We start from the raw sequence: 19,300 nt of genomic DNA on the forward strand, positions 1-19,300 counted from the left end.
ACCCTATCCTTTCTATCTTCTCCATTGCCTCTTTTAGCAACTGACTTACTGGCCTCTCTTCCTTGACGCTATGTTCTGAAGTAGTCATGCTTATTGGGATAGGTCCTTTGGATCTGGTCTGATAGCGATGTGATGCCAGAACGCTTTAACAACTAACTGTCTGGAATTCGGAAAACAACAAACTTGTTAGCGTTAGAGTTTAACAGATTTGGTAATTGCACATTGGGGATGCATGTTCCTAAGCAGTTAACCATTTCTAACATGTTTTTGCTCCAACTGCATGTGTCATCTCGGCTTCTTTTAATCATGCCTTTAAAGTGTTTTGGGAACCCTCCACTTTCTCTCTTTTATTTTCTTTTCTTTTTTTCTTTTTTCTTTTTATTAGTGGTCGAATCTTACGTGGATTGCCTACGTATCACGTCCCCGCGTGAATCAGACCGGGCGTAGTTCTGCCACAAAGTAAAGACACAAAATTCTTTTGAAATCATCCAATTCATCACCAAAATTTGTTATTACAAACTACTTATTTCAAACGAAGAAATAGCACAAATACAGATTCCAAAATTCTTAACCTCACTTGAAAAAACAACATATGGGAAGACAATGGACCCATAAAGCCAACAAACAAGACTCGAACTAGGGATACATTAAAGATTTCAACTTAGGTACTCGCGAGGCATCATTCGGCCTTTCCGCGGGTTTTGGTGTAAGACCCCTCTGCAAGCTCTTCAACTCATTCATGATCCGGTGGACGTAGCCCATGATGGAGGCAAGAAGGGTATCACGAGTTATTTGCTCACATGCTAGGCATCTCATGTAGATGTAGTGCCCAATCTCATCAATCCTACCCCGGATGTTATCCTTTTCCCTGAACAGTTATTCTATTTGCCGGTTCTTTAGCCCCAGCATTTGAGCATTGTCGGCGAGTCAATCCTGAAACCTCTCCATTCGTTCTTCCATTATGGCCATTAAATCATAACAGCGCCTTCTGTCTTCCCGGGCATCTCGGGCTTGTTTAAAGACCTGCTCCTGAAGAATGGAGTTTGTTTCTCTTAATAGTCCAATGCTTATTTCAGAATCCCTTATGACTTGTTGTAGATGCTTCCTCCATGCCATTGTCCCTTTTGCCCATCTGACCCGCATTCTTGCTATGCAAGTCTCGGATCTCTCCAAGTCCTCTCGGCTTTTGCCGACTTGATTTCTCAACTCTGCTATCAACCTTTCATCGGAGCGACGTTTCTGTCGGTCGTTGTTACTCTTACTGACTTGGCGAATTCGGGCTTTCAGTGCCTGGTTTTCTTTGGTTAATTTATTCTTTTCACCCTGTTCCGAGGTGACTTGCACGCTATTCTCAAATATAAGCTTTTCAACTTGTTGCTTCAGCTTCCCGATTTCAACCCGATAACCTTCTTCTCTTGCCAACCAACCCCACTGCTCTTGCGAATCATCCATAAATTGTTGTACATGAGCTCTTTTAGTAGGTCTCTGATGAATCCGGAATATTTTACCCAACCAAGCATTGTATTTTGGGTCTACCTCACCCTTAGCCAATTCTCGAACCATAGTCTTGGGCTCCAGGAATCTACATTCATGCCACAACTTTCTAATTTTTTCTTCGAGGAATACGACTCCTGGGCTCAACTCAATGGTGTGATTTCTTAGATCCTCATCAGTGGGAATTACCTGAAATCTTCCTAGCTGGCGTAATACCCGATGAGGAGCATATGGTTGGATACTGCGAACTCCTATCAAAAGAATATGACATTCCTCGGCCGACATGTATATTACCTCAGTATCAGGCAACCACCCAAATGCCCATTCAATTTGGTCGGCCATCATTGAATATAATCGTGCAAGCCATGCTTTGACACCTTCGGGGAATACAACGCCTATCATCCATTTCTCAAAACCACTGATACAGTTTTTTCTGGCCAACCCGTGATTCATGTATCCTACTCTGTGACAGAGGTGTTCTTGCATCCACAGCTGGAGTAATAAATTGCATCCCTGGAAGAAATTGCCTCCCTCTCGGCATATAGTCAAGGCTCGGTAGATTTCGGACAAAACCAAAGGGACCACAGTACTGTTAGTTTTTTTGATTGCAACATCAGCCATCCCTACAAGGCCTATCTCTATTTTCTTATCTTTGCGGGGACAAACCATGATTCCCAAAAAGGCTGTTATGAATGCCAAAGTACGTCTTGCCTCCCACTTGTTTCTGTCCCCACCATGAGTTAGTCCGAGGTTTGGTTCCTCAAAACCCTGAGGAGTACCATACCGTTGATATAAGAATTGAAGAGCACAATAACCTTTCGACAAATCGCCATCTTGCACCTTCCGATTAATGTGTAGCAAATTCAAAAACCCATGTGGAGACACTGGTCTAGGAGAAAGCAAATATTGCCCCCTCAATTTTCCATCCAAACCTGCATAACCCGCAATCTCCTCTAATGTAGGTGTAAGCTCAAAGTCTGCAAAGCGGAATACATTACGGGTTGGATCCCAGAATGGTATTAAAGCTTCAATGACGTCCGTCCTTGGCTTGATATCTAACAGACTGACGAGGCCTCCCAAAATTCTTTCCACTATTTTTTTACTATCAATTCCCAAATCATTCCACCACATGTGGAGCTGTAGAGGGACCTTGCTAAAGACTGAGAACGGTTCAATTTGATTTGTGCTCATCCTGCACATTTATTAAGGTAATTAAGAAAAAAGAGAGACTTTTATTCGACTAAAAAATAAAACTATTTATATGTTGTTTTGTGTGTTTTCAAATTGGGAAAAATAAAAAACTCGATTTTCAAACACGGCCTTTCAGCACTTCGGAAGCGAAGATTTTAAGGCTGTGTAGTCTACCGGTCAAAATCCTAAAAAGAATGACCCAAGTTGGCCGTTTATGCAAAGTCAATCTTCCGGTGTTCCTTTAGAGAACATTCGGCTATTTACGACAAAAATGGCATCGCCCGACTTATTTATGACGACTATTAAAATTTTGGCATTTTCGAACTATATTTCGTAAAAGGGAGGTTGGACCTGATGAGGGTTGCCTACGTATCTCACATCCGGTGAGAATCAAACCAGCGTAGTTCGGGCGAATTAACCGAACTATTTTAAAATAAGACTCTTTTTCGTTTTCATTTTTGACATTTCATAAGCAAAAATAAAAAAACTACTTTTAAAAGCAAGACTCTTTTTTTTTCTTTTTCAACAGACAACCTATTTTCCAATTAAAATAATTTTTTTTTTAACAAACAATATAACAACCTATTTTCGAACTAAAAAACGACTCTTTTTCCTTTTCTTTTCAGCAAACAATTTCCAAAAATGAAACACTCTCTTTTTCCTATTTTCCTTTGCTTTTTTTTAGTATAACAAACCATTAAAAATAAAACATTTTTTTTTATTTTTCAGAGTTTCGACAGTACTTGGGCATTGGTTTTTTTCAAAACAATCAATTAACTCTCCAACTGCTATTTTTCTTTTTCTCTTTTTCTTAATTTTCTAATATTCCCGAAATTCAAAAACCGGTCAACATCCAGGCCCGAGCAAATAAATGAACAAAAAACAATTAGGATGCAACAGGATGGTCTTTTCGTTTCAGGTTGCTAGCCCTAGACGGACCCAACCCCTCTGTTGAGTCCCTTGAGTCAAAATGCACATGAGGCAAACAAGCGTTCCTACTAGGGATCTGGCATGAGGCTGAGTTATTCTAGGTTCAAAACCTGGGTGTTTGTTCTAGACTTGGCTTACCCGAGCGGACAACTCGAGCCGAGGAGGAGGCGGCAATCCGGGAATACAGAAGCTTCATCGGCTTTGCGACTTATCCAAACCTCGTTCTAAATTGGGACTTGACACTAGACATAAAAGAAGTCGTACACCGTACACCCTTCTTCACAATTCAGAAGACACAGAGAGGAGATGGGTTTCGACACAGTTTATATACAGTTCACAAAATATCAAAGCGGTAAAAGCAGTTAGTTAGCACATTATGCACATATCATGTAACAAAATCTGATAAAGCTGAATACAACAATTATTCCAAGCTCGAATTCTGAACCCTGAACCAGGGATTCTAGGTACACAGTCCCCAGGAGAGTCGCCAGAGCTGTCACACCTCCTTTTTCCGCCCCCGCGAGGGGTGAAGGGAGTTTTTCCAATTAAAGGACAATCGAAACGAGATTTGTTTATTTATTTCAGAGTCACTATTTGGGAGATTTAGGGTGTCCCAAGTCACAGGTTTAATCCCGAATCGAGGAAAAGAATGACTCTGTTTAACAGTCCGTGAACCAGAAATCCGGATAAGGAATTCTGTTAACCCGGGAGAAGGTGTTAGGCATTCCCGAGTTCCGTGGTTCTAGCACGGTCGCTCAACTGTCATATTTGGCTTGATTATCTAATTTTTTACATGAATAACCTATGTGCTGAGTCTACTTTTTACTGCTTTTACATATACATATTTATTCGAGAAAGTGAATGCCATTTAAAGTATGTTTTCGGATTGCGCCGCATCAAATGAACCTGCAATCTTAGGCACACTCTATTCAACGTCTTAGGATTTGGATTCGGGCCACATAAAATGCCCACCCATATTTAGGAATGTAATTTACTAAAGTCACGCCTAAAGATTCTAGCGCGTTATTATCTTTTGGGAGGGCCGTGAAATTCGCTAAACGGCCCTTCCCGACTTCTAAAAATCATAAACTTTTACTGAGGGCCCCGCAATATTTTTTATTTGGCGAAGCTCGTCTCATTTATTTTAAAAGGGCAATCCTAAAGAAACTACATTTCTATTTTAATTTGTCTCTAAATTAAAAAGAAAAAGAAAAAAAAACGAAAAAAGAAAAATCCTGGTTAATTACATGCTGGAAAAAACCGTAACTTATTTAATTAATAGGTTACAACAGATGCTAACGAAAAATTGTACTCGAACTTGTAAAAATGGAAAATTGTTTCGCGCCTTATTCCATAAGATAATATTACTAAAAAAATGGAATTATGTATACAGAAAAACGTACAAGATTGACTAAACGTTACTACAATTAGCCATTTTTAACTGTGGTAAGGTTAACTAAATGATCAAAGCTATAGACTAATTCATTAACCCTAATGGATCCGCAATTTAACTATACTAAATGCTTATTGAAACTACTCTACATTAGTATAAGTATGCTTAATCATAATAAATAAAATTATCGACTATGGCCTTTATTTTTATTTTTATTTTTATTGGAACTACAATGTTGACACTACCTAACCACCTTACTTTTACATTTTTAGCAAGTCCACAACTTATCTATGTGAGATTATTTGTAACATGAATAAATGCCAATACTTATGAGATTATAATCACTTAAGAGGATTAATGGAAGTTAGTTTTAACCACCTAAACGAAATACTAATCGGGATTTGACTAAGTACTCTATCTCGTTTGTGGACTACTTGAATATATGCATGGAAACAAACAACTAACTAGAGATATGCTACTAACAGGATCTAACCCATTAATCTAACAAAAAAAATTGAAAGGTTCATAGTATATCAGCGCATGACCATTTATACAATTCCTTCTCTTTTCAGTCCAATTATACAAAAATTAAAATAGTTCACAAAGAAAAACTAAATAGACCAAATTGCCTACTATCTACTTTATTGAAGCGGTTGGATTTCATTATTGCATTTCAACTTCAAAGCTTTATCACTACAAGATTCGAATGTGTACCTGGAATTCGAATTACAATAAGAGAGAAAAGATGTCAGGAGCAACAATGTACAGCAGTAGCACAGCAACAGAATACCACAGCAAATAACAACAACAAAACCAGCAATAACCAATGTAACAATGGTCAGAACCAAATTGAAAACCCCGGAAAGCCTGACTGAAAATCAGTAGTTCTAAACACGATCCACAGAGGCAGTAACAAAGTTCTGATTTCAGTAGTAAAGAAAAGGACCTCACTTTCAGTTTTTAGCTCTCAAAGACTGACTTTTTAGTTCTGAAAAATTAGCCTATCTCTCGCTTTTAAGTTCTGAAAGTTTCTGATCTGTAAATATTTCCATTCCCCTTTTCTATATCAACTCCTCCTATTTATAGGCTAGAACTAAACATTATTTATTCAAAGTTTTTTCACTTTCAGCCTGTATATTCCCTCCCATGTGCATTTATACCCTTTTATCATTAATCTCATGTTTATTTTCTGATTTCCCACCCTTAAAGATACCAGACAAGGTGTATTCTGCACTATTAATTTCCTTTTCATTAAATAATTCATTAATTTAATTGTACACTGAATATTCAACTGGCAGACCACTAACACTAAATATTTTAAATCTTTTAACACCCAAAAATACCCCTGAAAACCCCCTATTATTATTGTCTTGCCCTGACTCTTAACAATCTCTATTTAAACCTCTCTGATTTACAACTACACCAAATCACTACACAGCTACAACCAATCCTTAAGTCAAATTCACACAAATGATTCAAGCATCAAAACAGGCCAACGAAGTGATTCGGGTTGTACTCGTCCAAACAAAGTAGTCATAAACTAACTATTCAACGAAATTGTTCAAATCGAATGTAGCTTATAACGCACACTCAAACAAACAGAAGAAAAACTTTGACCAAATAAAAGGTCTTGAAGAAGAAGGAGAACTAATGAACAAGACAAGATTACAAAATAACACTTTAAACAAAGAATCAATAATCCGAAAAATAGAATGAACAAGACAAGATTACAACCAACACTTAAAACCAAAAAAACAATAACAGAAAATAGATCAAATGAACTAAATAATCTTGAAAGAAAAATCTGAAAATTGAACAAACCCAAGTCGAACTCGGATTTGAACTATTGGAGGTCGAACGGACTGTTTGTGAGTGTTGAAAAAGGATGAAGCAGAAGCTGGTCGTTTGGACTGTGGCGGACTAGCTGGAGGGACAAGGGTGGTCGTGAGGCAGAAGACGCAGCGACCAGCAGCCATGGGAGCTCAGGCTCGAGCTCGACGAGGCAGCTGAAGATGAAGCAGCAGTGACGGGGTTGAGAAGAAGACGCAACAGCAGCCATGGGTGTCGAGCTCAAGCTCGACGACGGAGAAGACGAAGCAGTAGCCATGGGTGTCGAGCTCAAGCTCGAGCTTGACGAAGAAGATGAAGTAGTGGCAGCGGGGTCTATTTGGACGTGAAGGAGAAGGTGGTGGAGGGTTGTTGGTGCTGCTGCCATGGATGTCGATATGGAGCTCGAAGGTGTGTGCATGTGTGTGTATCGACATGGGGGGGGGGGCAGCAGCGGTCGAAGAGTGGAGCTGGGCAGCAGCCGCAGCAATGGTGGTTTCCCTGGTTGTCCATGGCTGCTGGACGATGGGGAGGTGAGTGGGTGGCAGGGAGCTGGTGGTTTTTGGGTAAGGGTTTTGGAGAAGAAGAGAGGGGGTGGCGGATGGGTTTAGTTTAGGTTTAGGGTTTTTTTAGTTTGTTTTGTGAAATGTAAGATAGGTGGGTGTTGGGTCTTTGGGTTATGGACTGGGTCGACCCGGGTTGGAATGGACCGGGTCGTAGGGGAAGGTTGGGTAGAGGTGTTTTGGGCCTGGGTTTAAAATTGAAGAAGAGGCCCAAATCCGATTTTCTTTGTATTTTTGCTCTCTTTTCTCCTTTTATTTTTCTAATACTAAATTCTAAAAATCCTTAAATTATCATATATAACTAAATTAATTTATAAAAGCGTAAATTAACTCCCAATAACAATTAATACACAATTAAGTAATAATTAAGCATAAAATTGTACAATTGGACATTAAATGCTAAAAATGCAAGCGATGCATATTTTTGTAATTTTCTTTCTTGTAAAACAAACCTAATTATTTCTAATTTTAGAATTAAATCCTAAATGCAAATGCGACATATTTTTTTATTTTTTTATTAATTTAACAAATAAACATGCACAGACAAATACAAATAATTATCCAAAATGTCACAAAAATTCTCAAAATTGCGCACCAAGGAAAATCGTTTTATTTTGAATTTTTTGGGAGTAATTCTTTCATAGGGAGAAAATCACGTGCTTACACTATGGAACCACCTCCATCAATTTAAAGATGCAGCGCCCCCGAAAAAAGGGATGTTAGTATCGTCGAATAGTACTAGTATGTTTAACTAAACACCATCTCAAAATAATGAACAATAATACAAGGAGGAACATAGAGACTTCCATTTAAGACTTTAAATACACGTATGATCAATTGGGAATCTTAGGCACATAGAGACTTTTCATACAATTTGGCATAACAATCTTCATTTGAACTTGACTTAAAGTCTTAACATTTTTTAACACATATTTCATATTTTGAACACATCCTCAAATGATACGATAAATTGATGAAAGCATTTGGAATACATATCGAACATATATTTTTCAACTCAATCATATTCGGAGAAGCAAATTCTATAATGATCAATTTAGGACTTAAACCAATTACATGAACACCGTGGGATTCAATTCCAAGAAGAAAGGGTTTAGCCAACATACCATGTCCGAGCTTTTCTTAAGTTACTATAACTCCCCAACACTTCTAGCAATAACAATCTATATGAAGATAGTGAAAATCGGTTAATAATTAGAAGGATTCCCATGATGTAACTCTCTTAGAAATTTTGTCAAACAACTAACATGCGAAATAGAATACAAGGCTCTACAATGTAGATCCTTTCATCTCTCAACCAATTTCAACAAGAAGCTACCCAAAAGGGTTCATTACTCCACATACTACAACTTTGTGTCACATACATGGCCTATCTATCTATAACGATCCGACCGGTCGTTTTGAGCTTTTGCACTTTGCTTACCTATTCTCGGGCATGACTAGCCCCGTGTGATGTACTATGACTTATGTAAATCATCGGTTTTGGTCTTACAGGTAATCAGAATGAATTTGGAAGAACGGTTCTCAGTTTGAAGCTTAAAATTTGAAAGGTTGACCAAGTTTTGATTTTGTAGTATTCGATCACAGATTTAGATTTTTATGATTTGTTTAGCTCCATTACGTTATTTGGGAATTAGGAGCGTGATCGGATTGTGTTTTGGAGGTCTGTGGAAGGTTTAGGCTTGAATTGGCAAAAATAAAATTTGGCATTTTTCGGTTGGTAGTGAAAATTTTGATATCGGGGTTGAAATGGAATTACGGAAATTGGAGTAGGTCCATTGTATCATTTGTGACGTGTGTGCAAAATTTCAGGTCATTCGGACGAGGTTTGATAGATTTTTTGATCGAATTCGGAATTTGGAAGTTTTTTGAATTCATAGGCTTGAATCCGATGATGATTTGATGTTTTGATGTTGTTTTGAGTGTTCCGAAGGTTGGAACAAGTTCGAATGATGTTATGGGATATGTTGGCAAGTTTGATTGAGGTCCCAAGGGCCTCGGGTGAGTATCAGGTGGTTAACGGACCAATTCTTGGTTTTTGAGAGTTGCAGATTTTTCTTGTGTTCTGTTGCAGAGTTTTGTTCGTCGTGTTCACGAGAGGGCCTCACGTTCGCGAAGGGTTGTTGAGAGGGGCAGCTGGTTTGTTCTTCACGTTTGCGATGTAAGTCCCTCATTCGCGAAGGTTCCTGAGTTAAAGCTACGCATCCGCGAGGAGCGTTCCGCGTTCGCGTAGGGTCGACTATTTGGTCTTCGCATTCGCGGGTGGGCCCTCACATTCGCGAAGAAGGGAATTTTGGTCAGTGAAGCTTGGTGCTTCGCGAACACGAGGCTGTTGCCGTGTTCGCGATGAAGAAAATACCTGGGCAGTCAGATTATATTTTAAAAATCGAGGGTTTTTCCAATATCACAAAACCATTGGAGAGCTCGGGAGAAGGTGAAATTTGAGAAGATTTTCAGTGGAGCAATTGGGGCAAGTATTCTTCACTCATATTTAGTTTAATTCCAAGATTTAGTCTTGAATTTCATCATTTAATTTGAAAAATTCGAGTGGAAATTGGGAAAAAATGAAAGAAAAGCTTGAGAATTCTTTTGGGGATTTCAGGTGGGATTTTGATAAATTTGATATGGGTAGACTCGTGAGAGAATAAGGACTCTAGTTTTGTGGTGTTTATCAAATTCCGAGATGTGGGCCCGAGGGCCGGATTTGGCCAATTTCGGAATTCTTGGTGTGAATTGGTTATTTCCGAGTGGGCTTTATTCCCTAGCATATTTTGATGGTGTAAATCTGTTTTTGGTTAGATTTGGAGCATCTGGAGGCCGATTCGAGGGGCAAAGGCATCGCGGGCTAGAGTTTGGACCAGATAGAGATAAGTAATGATTGTAAATGCTATCCTGAGGGTATGAAACCCCAGATTTCACATCGTTGTGCTAATTTGAGGTGACGCACACGCTAGATGACGAGTGTGGGATCGTGCACCGTTGGGGATCATGACTTGGTCCGTCCCGTACGGCTGTTAAGTCGTATATTTGATTGAAAACTGTTTGATATCATTATATTTTGGAAAGTATTGCTATGTTTTGAGCCCCGTGCCAACTGTTTTGGACCCTTATAAGGATTTTTAACTACTATTTCTCATTGTTTTGACTTAATAATTGTACTTAGTCATGCTGTGTTTTATTAATTTCTTAACTCAGTCTTATTTACTCAATTTTGATACTATAAATGATATTTTGAGCTGAACACCCCGTTTTACCGATAGTCCGAGTGGCTTGTGAGGTTGATGGCTGAGAGAGGCCGAAGGCCTGATTGTGAGGTTAATGACTGAGAAAGACCGAGAGTCTGATTGTGAGGCTAATGATTGAGAGAGGCCGAGGGCCTGGTTGTGAGGATTATATATTTATGGATCGGGCTGCACGCTGCAACAAATATATATATATATATATGGATCGGGCTGCACGTCACAACAATATATGGATCGGGTTGTACGCCGCAGCGATATGTTAGATCAGGCTGCACGTCGCAGCGATATAGCGCTTAGGCTGTAGGAGCCCCTCCGAAGTCTGCACACCCCCAATGAGCGCAGTCGACTAGATATATGGATCGGGCTACATGCCGCAGCAATATATGGATCGGGTTGCACGCCGCAGCGGTTATGATATAGTACCTATTGAGCATGAATGTTGAGCGTGAGCGCTGATAGACGAGAGATGAGTCATGAGTGATTGAGAGGCTGCCCGAAGGGCTATATATATACACACATACGAGTGATGCTTCGCCTGCGGAGCTTGTTTATGAAATTACTTATTTTTCACTCCTCCTTAAGGTGAGTCTCTATTGAATATGTTGATCAAATTACTGACTTCACTCATCTTTATACTGAGCTTCTATTGAAAATGTGAAATAAATGTTTTAAACGACTTTCTTTTAAACTGGAGTTCTCACGAGATGTTCGGAATTTAATCACTGATTTGGCTTTATTACTCCCACTGCGATTTTTAAGTTATGAGATGTTTATGAATTCTGTTTGCCTGAGGAACTGTATACGAACTATATTTTGCCCGAGGGGCCGATTATGATTTTCATCACTTTCACTATAAATTTCATTAAACCTCTGCTGAAAAGGTTAGAAAGACATTTTCTAAAGGATTTTACTGAAATTAGAATTTAACGAAATGATTTGATTGGTATCCTGTTTTGGGAATATATTGTACCCACTGTGGTGCTGTGATGTGGTTTACGTGATTTTTTACTGCTTAGACTTTATTTACTTTTATTACTTACTGGGTTGGCGTACTCACATTACTCCCTACACCTTGTGTGCAGATTCAGGTATTTCTGAGCTCGGTGGCAGGTTCATAAAAGTTAGCAAGGTAGCTGCCCGACGATCGCAGCCCTGCTTTTCTCCCTCCTTATTCTTCCTTATGTATTTTTTGTGATTTTTCCGGCCATAATGGTCTTGATGTTGTTTGGCAATTGTAGTAGATGCTCATGCCTAGTGACACCCCGATGTCGGTCTTGTATATTTATTCCACACTGTTCATTTAGACTTACATCATGAGATTATTGATTAATAAATGGTATAAAAAATGACTTTTATTAAATAATGGTTGATTCGGGAATTGTGTCGGCTAGCCTAGTTTTACGATAGGGCCATCATGACCGGGTCGGTTTTTGGGTGGTGACACCATCCACACCCAACCAATAATATTCCATCAAATAATTACCTTTCAATCTCTATAATGGTTATGTATTCAAATTGGGAAAATATGGCTTCCAATAACTATCCCATAAGTCTAAGGCTGTAGGATTACCTTTTGGAAGATATCTTGCAAAATCCTCCTTTGAGTTCTTGAAGAAATTTCTTGAAGATCAATGTATTTAATGTGTAGATTTCATCAATACTAGCATAGAAATGATAAAATTTCATACCAAGATAATAGGGATTACTTACCTTGAAGAAGAAAGGAGTTGGGGGTCTTGAGAGTGGAAGAAAATCCCAAAATTCGGCTAAGAGAAATGGTGGAAATGAATCCCGAAATTAGCTTTAAATGGATAAAACATTCCAACTGTGAGGTCAACCGTGAGATGCGCTGAACCGTGAAGAATTCCATAACCTTCGCTTTCTTCAGCTCTTGAACCGTGTCCAACGGTTAGGGCAACCCTGTCCACGGTTGGGGCAACCGTTCCAACAACTTCAACGAAGCTCAAATTGATTTGAACACCGTCCGAAACTTACCTAAGGCCCTCGGGACCTTAACCAAATATACCAACACGTCTTAAACTATAATACGAACTTAGTCGCGGTCTAAAACCATGTCAAACAACGCCGAAACTATGAATTCCGCCTCGAATTGAATTATGAGTTTATGAGTTTTCCAAATTCTCTAATTTACGCCGAAATGTATCAAATCAATCCGGAATGACTTCAAATTTTTCACACAAGTCATAAATGACATAATGTTCCCATTTCAAATTTCAAAAATCGAATTCTGAACCCGATATCAAAAAGTCAACTCTCAGCACCATGAAACCTTAAATTCCTTAGCGAAATTTTTTGCAGCCTTACATTCTCTCCCGCTTAGGATCATTCGTTCTCGAATGAGAAGTAGAGTCCGCCCCAAACACTTAACATATTTTATCTCTTTTCTAACATATCTCAAGCCACCAAATTTTGACCAACTCCCAAATTTTTCAGAAATTTCGGTAGAGTTTCCTCTATAATTAGGCCTATCCAACTGCTAGAGAATCACCAAAAACACATCCTAACAACATATACATAATCCAATGACGTAACATAACACAAAACAATGCTAATTGTGCCCTCGTAAGCAACATATAATTAGAAAGGATCACCTTTACATTGACTAAACAAGTGATACAAAATTCATAGGTGAAAAATTCATAAAAAGGATCACACAGCTATTCAAACAAGTAAGGATATCTTCTTCATCTCTTCCTCGGCCTCCCAAGTAGCCTCTTCAACTTGCTGGTTTCACCATAACACCTTTACGGAGGTAATTTCTTTAATTTCTCAACTTTCAGACTTGTCTATCAACAATATCAACTGGAATTTCTTAAGATGACGGTTCTTCATTAGCCTCAATAGCCTCAACTGGTACGATAAGCGACGGATCTCCAACTACTTTCTTCAACATAGACACATGAAATACCGGGTGCCTAATGACATCTCAGGTGGTAGCTCAATCTTGTACGCCACCTGACTGATCCTCTGAATGATTCTGTACGGCCCCGACATACCTCGGACTCAATTTCTCTTTCTTTCCAAACCGCATTATACCTTCATGGGGGAAACCTTCAAGAGTACCCAATCATCTTCTTTGAACTACAGATATCTGCGACGAACATCCGAATAGGACTTTTGATGACTCTGAGTAGTTTTCAACCGCTCCTTAATGAACTTAACATTTTCCATAGGCTGATGCACGAGATTTGGTCCTATCAACTCAGCTTCCCCAATCTCGAACCACCCAATTGGAGATCTACATCTCCTACCATATAAAGCGTCTAACAGTGCCATCTGAATGTGATCATAATCATTGTGGTTGTAGGCAAATTCTATGAGCGGCAAATGATCATCCCAACTGCCTTTGAAGTCAAGAACACAAGCCCACAACATATCCTTAAGCATCTGAATAGTCCGCTCTCCTTGCCCGTCGGTCTGTGGATAAAAGGTTGTACTAAGATTCACCTGAATACCCAAACCTTGCTGAAATTTCTTCCAAAATTTAGCCATAAACTGTGCCCCTCGATCAAAAATGATAGAAACTAGAGTGCCATGCAACCTGACTATTTCCTTGATGTACAACTAAGCATATTATTCCAATAAGTCGACAGATTTAACTGGTAGAAAGTGTGCCGATTTCATGGGGTGATCCACAATCACCCAAATTGATTCAAACTTGTGCGAAGTGCGCGGTAGTCCTACCTCAAAGTCAATATTAATCATTTTCTACTTCCACATTGGAATTTCTATGTTCTGTGCCAACCCAGCGGGTCGTTGGTGTTCGGCCTTTACTTGCTGACAATTCGGACATCTTGCCACAAAGTCTGCCGCATTCCTCTTCATGTCGTTCCACCAATAGACTTCCTTGCAATCATGATACATCTTTGTAGAGCCTGGGTGCACGGAATACCTATAAGTGTGAGCCTCGATCATGATTCTTTCCCGGAGACCATCTACATTTGGGACAGATAGTCACCCTTGGTACCTTAGTGTACAATCATTCATTCTAAGAGAAAAAGCCATAGTCTTATTTTTATGAATCCCCTCCTTCAATTGTACTAATAATGGATCGTTGTATTGCTTCTCTTTGACGTCCATCCCGAGTGATGATTCCGCTTTATTTTGCATAATTACCCCTCCTTCACTAGAGTCCGCAAGACGAACTCCCAAACTAGCCAACTGATGAACCTCCTTGGCCAACAACCTTTGATATGCCTCCAAGTGAGCCAAACTACCCTTAGATTTCCGGCTAAGAGCATCCACCACAAAGCTGGCACTTCCCGGGTGATATAGAATATCGATGTCGTAATCTTTGAGTAACTCAAGCCATCTTCTCTGCCTCAAATATTCCTTCTGTTTGAAAATATATTGAAGGCTCTTATGGTCCACATGGACCCCATAAAGATAATGGTTCCAAATCTTCAATGCAAATACCACTGTCGCAGGTTCTAAGTCGTGTGCTGCATAGTTCTTTTCATGATTCTTGAGTTGCCTAGAGGCATAAACTATCACCTTACTATGATGTATCATTAGTGGAAGATCTTTATCACATTTAAACCTCCTAGGAATTGAGTTCTACAATAATTTCCCTGATATGATTATAATCTTTTATGAATACTTGCAACTTGTTTTTCCAAATTCTCAACAAAAGACATTACTGAATGAGTTTTCTTATAGGACTTTCTGTTTCAAATTAATAACATCTTCTAGCTTGCGCGCACACCCTGATAACATCAAAATAGCATATTTGCATCATCATTTAATTTACAAACCTATATAAGTATTTTCCATAATGTTTCATAATTTTTAGAAGCTCTAAATTAATTTATTTATGCATTTCATTATATAAATATGCAATAATTATCTTTCAAATTATTTTTTATGATTATTTAATCATCCAAAGTTATTATTTACACCAACATCTGTGCTTTTAAATGTTTTATTTCATTTTTTATAATTACATTTGCATTTTTAGGCTAGTTGCACATTTTTGTAATAATAGCTTATATTCATGTATAATTACATTATTTGTTCCAATATAACTTTTTATATTTTTATACTGTTAAATTACTATTTTCAATCATTTTAATGCACAAATAATATTTTTTTATTTAGTAATTACTTTTATAAATTATTTTTGATTAATATTAGGTATTATAATGGCAGCCCCACTTTTAAACCAAATAAATGGACCAAAACCCTCAAAATCCTAGCCCAAATCAAAATAACTCAATCTTCTAGACCCAGTCGGTGCCCCTCTCCATGACCCGCTCGTTCCAACTTTTAATCTTGGCCATTGATCTCTCAAGATCAACAACCCTTATTCATTCCTCCCTTTTAATTATACCATCACCCAAACCCTAATCATTCCCCTCTAATCCGCCGTCTTCACACACTCTCAACCCCGCCTTCTTCTTCAACTAAACCCTAACCGCCGCCCCCTTAAAACCTTCTCCTAATCCCACTAGATATGGGATTTGACTATCATTTCTTGTCATATCTGACCCCCTTTTGGTACTGGTTGTTCTCTTATGGTATTACTTAGGTTCTTGCCTAAACATGGCAATCAAATCTCTCCCAAAATCGAACCAAAATGGTTCAAATCTTTGATTTTGAATGCTATTCTGTCTATATACGTTTTACGCTACTGTGTGAGTTCGGTTTTTGTTTAGATACTGTCGATTTACATTTTCCCTAAAAAATAGGATTTACAAATCTCTTAAATTGATTTTCAGACCAATTTGCATGTTTATTTACCTTATTTGTTGCTTAAATTACTTTGTTTCCCCTATTTACTGTTCGATTTTTTACCACTATATAAACCCCTCCCCTATTCCCTCTTAGAGTGACAGGGAATTGCTAAATTTTCCACTGAAAAACTAAGGTTTTTCACTCTGTGTTCGATTATTCTCTTGTTCTATTTTGGCTCTTGGCCGGCTGAAAGCCAAGGCCACCGTATTTCTTATTTTTTGACCTTCCTTGGGTGTGAGCACTGCCCTGGGTTCTTTGAAGCCCTTGGGAACATGACGCATCTGAAATTCGGGGTCATATAGTTGTTCTTTTCTTGTTTGTCTACCTGTTGAGCAATAACTTGTTAGTTCTTAACTTTTGCAATGTTCATTCTCTTATGTTCTAATTAGCATATCCATGTTTCTGAAATTGCCTGACTTGATGTAATTTCTCGACTCTCTTTATGTGTGATTCTGTTATGATACAAACCTCTCTAGCATTGACGCATGCCTAAATTATTAGTCCTAAAAATGTATTTGTATTTAACTTAGGCAATTTGGACAGTTTGAAGCATGTTTTACTTAATGTATTGGTAATTTGAGTGTTTGCATTGGCTATATGACCCCATCCTGTGTCCTGCCTTATTATGGATTTATAAAGTGACTAATCTATATACATGATATGCCATAATCTGTATTGAAACCCTCACTCTAGCTGTAATTTTCTACTATGACTATATTTGTCAATTAGTATGTTCTTACCCAGCTCAATTTGTACCCTTAGCAACTAGGTGGAACCTTTCAGACTAGTTTTGCCTAAGTTATGATTCTGCTTGCCTCATTAGTATAAGTTATATTGTTTAAGCCCTAGTGTTTAGCATAATTTGATCCTTGGGGTTGAACTTGTTAATTTAATGTTAATTGTTGACTTGTTGGCTTGATGTTCTTTTGCTTAATAATATGCAACAAAGGTACCATTCCTCAATGTGTTAAGTGAAAACTTGCAGCATTAACTTGTTTCTTGAGCTCATGCACCCTCTATGTTGATTATGAGATCACTTTGTAATGTCTGTTTCTAAAAAATGCAAATGCACTCTTTAAACCCTGTTACTCTGCTACTACTTTCATTGGTTGCTTCCCTAATTCTGGGCCTATAATTCTTGGCCGACTGAAAGCCAAGACCCCCTAAAAACTTCTCTATTAACCTCCCTAGTGTGAGCACTATTCGGGGTCGACTTTGAGACCCTTGTGAACTCTGACACACTAGGGTCTGAGGCTCTTTGGCTATTTTTCCTGATTACTCACTCCTGCCCCTCTTTCTACCTACTGAATGTGCAAATTGATTGTTTTTCCTTGATCCTATGATCAAACAATGACTATTGGGTTTGGTCCAAGTTCTCTTATGTTTCCTGGGCTATCTCGAAATTTGTGTGGAGACAAAGTTGAAAGCCTGGCTGAGCTGTGTACATTTTGGGCCTGTCTTAGGCCTACTATAGTTATTTGTACCACTTTGTAATTTATTTCGTTATTGGGCCTGTAATAATTCTGTAATAACAATTGGGGCATTAGTGAAAATTGGGAAAACGGGTCTTTCTAATGTTTGCATGAAAGGGTAGAAATCCTGCCGATAGGATCTGAGTGTTTAATTTTTCTATGTGTTTCTATGTGTTTGATAGATAACGTGCCTATAGGACATAAATATTTCTATGTGTTTGATAGATAACGTGCCTATAGGACATAAATATTTCACATGTTCCATTCCCACACATTATTATTTGCTTATTATGTTGCAAGATGGGGATTATTTGTTCAAATTGCTTTATGTTAGATATCATGCCTGTAGGATCACATTGAGTAATAAATATCTTCTCTTCATAGTATTCGTGTAGATATCATGCCTATAGGAATATAATTGAATTGGCTACTATTACTATTATTCCCATCATATTGCTCGTCTAGAAAGCATGCCTATAAGGATAAAAGGATAAAGAATCACTCTTAATGGCCAATTCCTAGAAATCCTGCCTATAGGATCCTGTTGCTCACCTAGAAAGTATACTGATAAAGTCAATGCTGGCAATTTTGAACTATCAACTATTTCACTATCTTATTGGAAACGATTTAGAAAGCATGCCTATAGGATTTGTAATACCTACGATTTGCAAATTCATTGTCCAAATGTGATGACCCAAAAGGTCATACCTTGATTTACAAGTAAATTCTATGTTCCGAGGCCTTAAAATCCTCCTTTTATCTTACATTGATTTGCATGCGCGGTCCGAGCATATATCCGGAATGCTTTAATGTGAAAATTTGGTGAAAATGCTAATTTGGCCTTTAAAATTTAATTTAAGTTGACTTCGGTCAATATTTTGGGTAAACGGACCCGACCAGGGATTTGAGGTCCCGGAGGGTCCGCCTAAAAATATGGGACTTGGGCGTATGCCCGGAATTGAATTCCGAGGTCCCAAGCCCGAGAAATGAATTTTTGAAGAAAATTGTTTAACTAAAATTATAAGAGTTTTTAGAAATTTAAATGTGTTTGAATTTGACGGTATCGGGCCCGTATTTTAGCTTCAAAGACCGGTACAGGTCTTTTATGATATTTAAGTCGAGCCTATAAAATTTGGTAAGAAACGGACTTGATATGACGTGAATCGGACCCTCGGTTGTTAAAAGTTGAACTTAAGAGTTCTTGAGATTCTTCTTTGATTTTGATGCTAAATTCGTTGTTAAAGATGTTAATTTGGCGATTTGATCACACAAGTCCATATGATGTTTTTGTGTTAGTGTGCATGTTTGGTTTGAAGCCCCGAGGGCTCAGGTAAGTTTTGGATAGGCCACGGGATGTTTTTACACTTAGAAAACTTGCAGGTTTTGCTGTCTTAGGTGCTCAATGATTTTCTTCTT

General features: G+C 38.3%; 1 long non-coding RNA gene across 1 annotated transcript in view; it reads right to left on the minus strand.

Annotated features, from left to right (window-relative positions):
• Window positions 1-5,541: 5,541 nt before the first annotated feature.
• The window catches only part of LOC142181298 (uncharacterized), a 28,005-nt gene continuing 14,246 nt past the window's right edge, over window positions 5,542-19,300 (minus strand). Inside the window, exon 2 of the long non-coding RNA XR_012709981.1 lies at window positions 5,542-5,722. This is a non-coding gene — a long non-coding RNA (uncharacterized LOC142181298). The remainder of the gene's footprint in view (window positions 5,723-19,300) is intronic.

This window comes from Nicotiana tabacum, chromosome 1, assembly GCF_000715075.1.
Source record: "Nicotiana tabacum cultivar K326 chromosome 1, ASM71507v2, whole genome shotgun sequence".
Lineage (NCBI taxonomy): Eukaryota > Viridiplantae > Streptophyta > Magnoliopsida > Solanales > Solanaceae > Nicotiana > Nicotiana tabacum.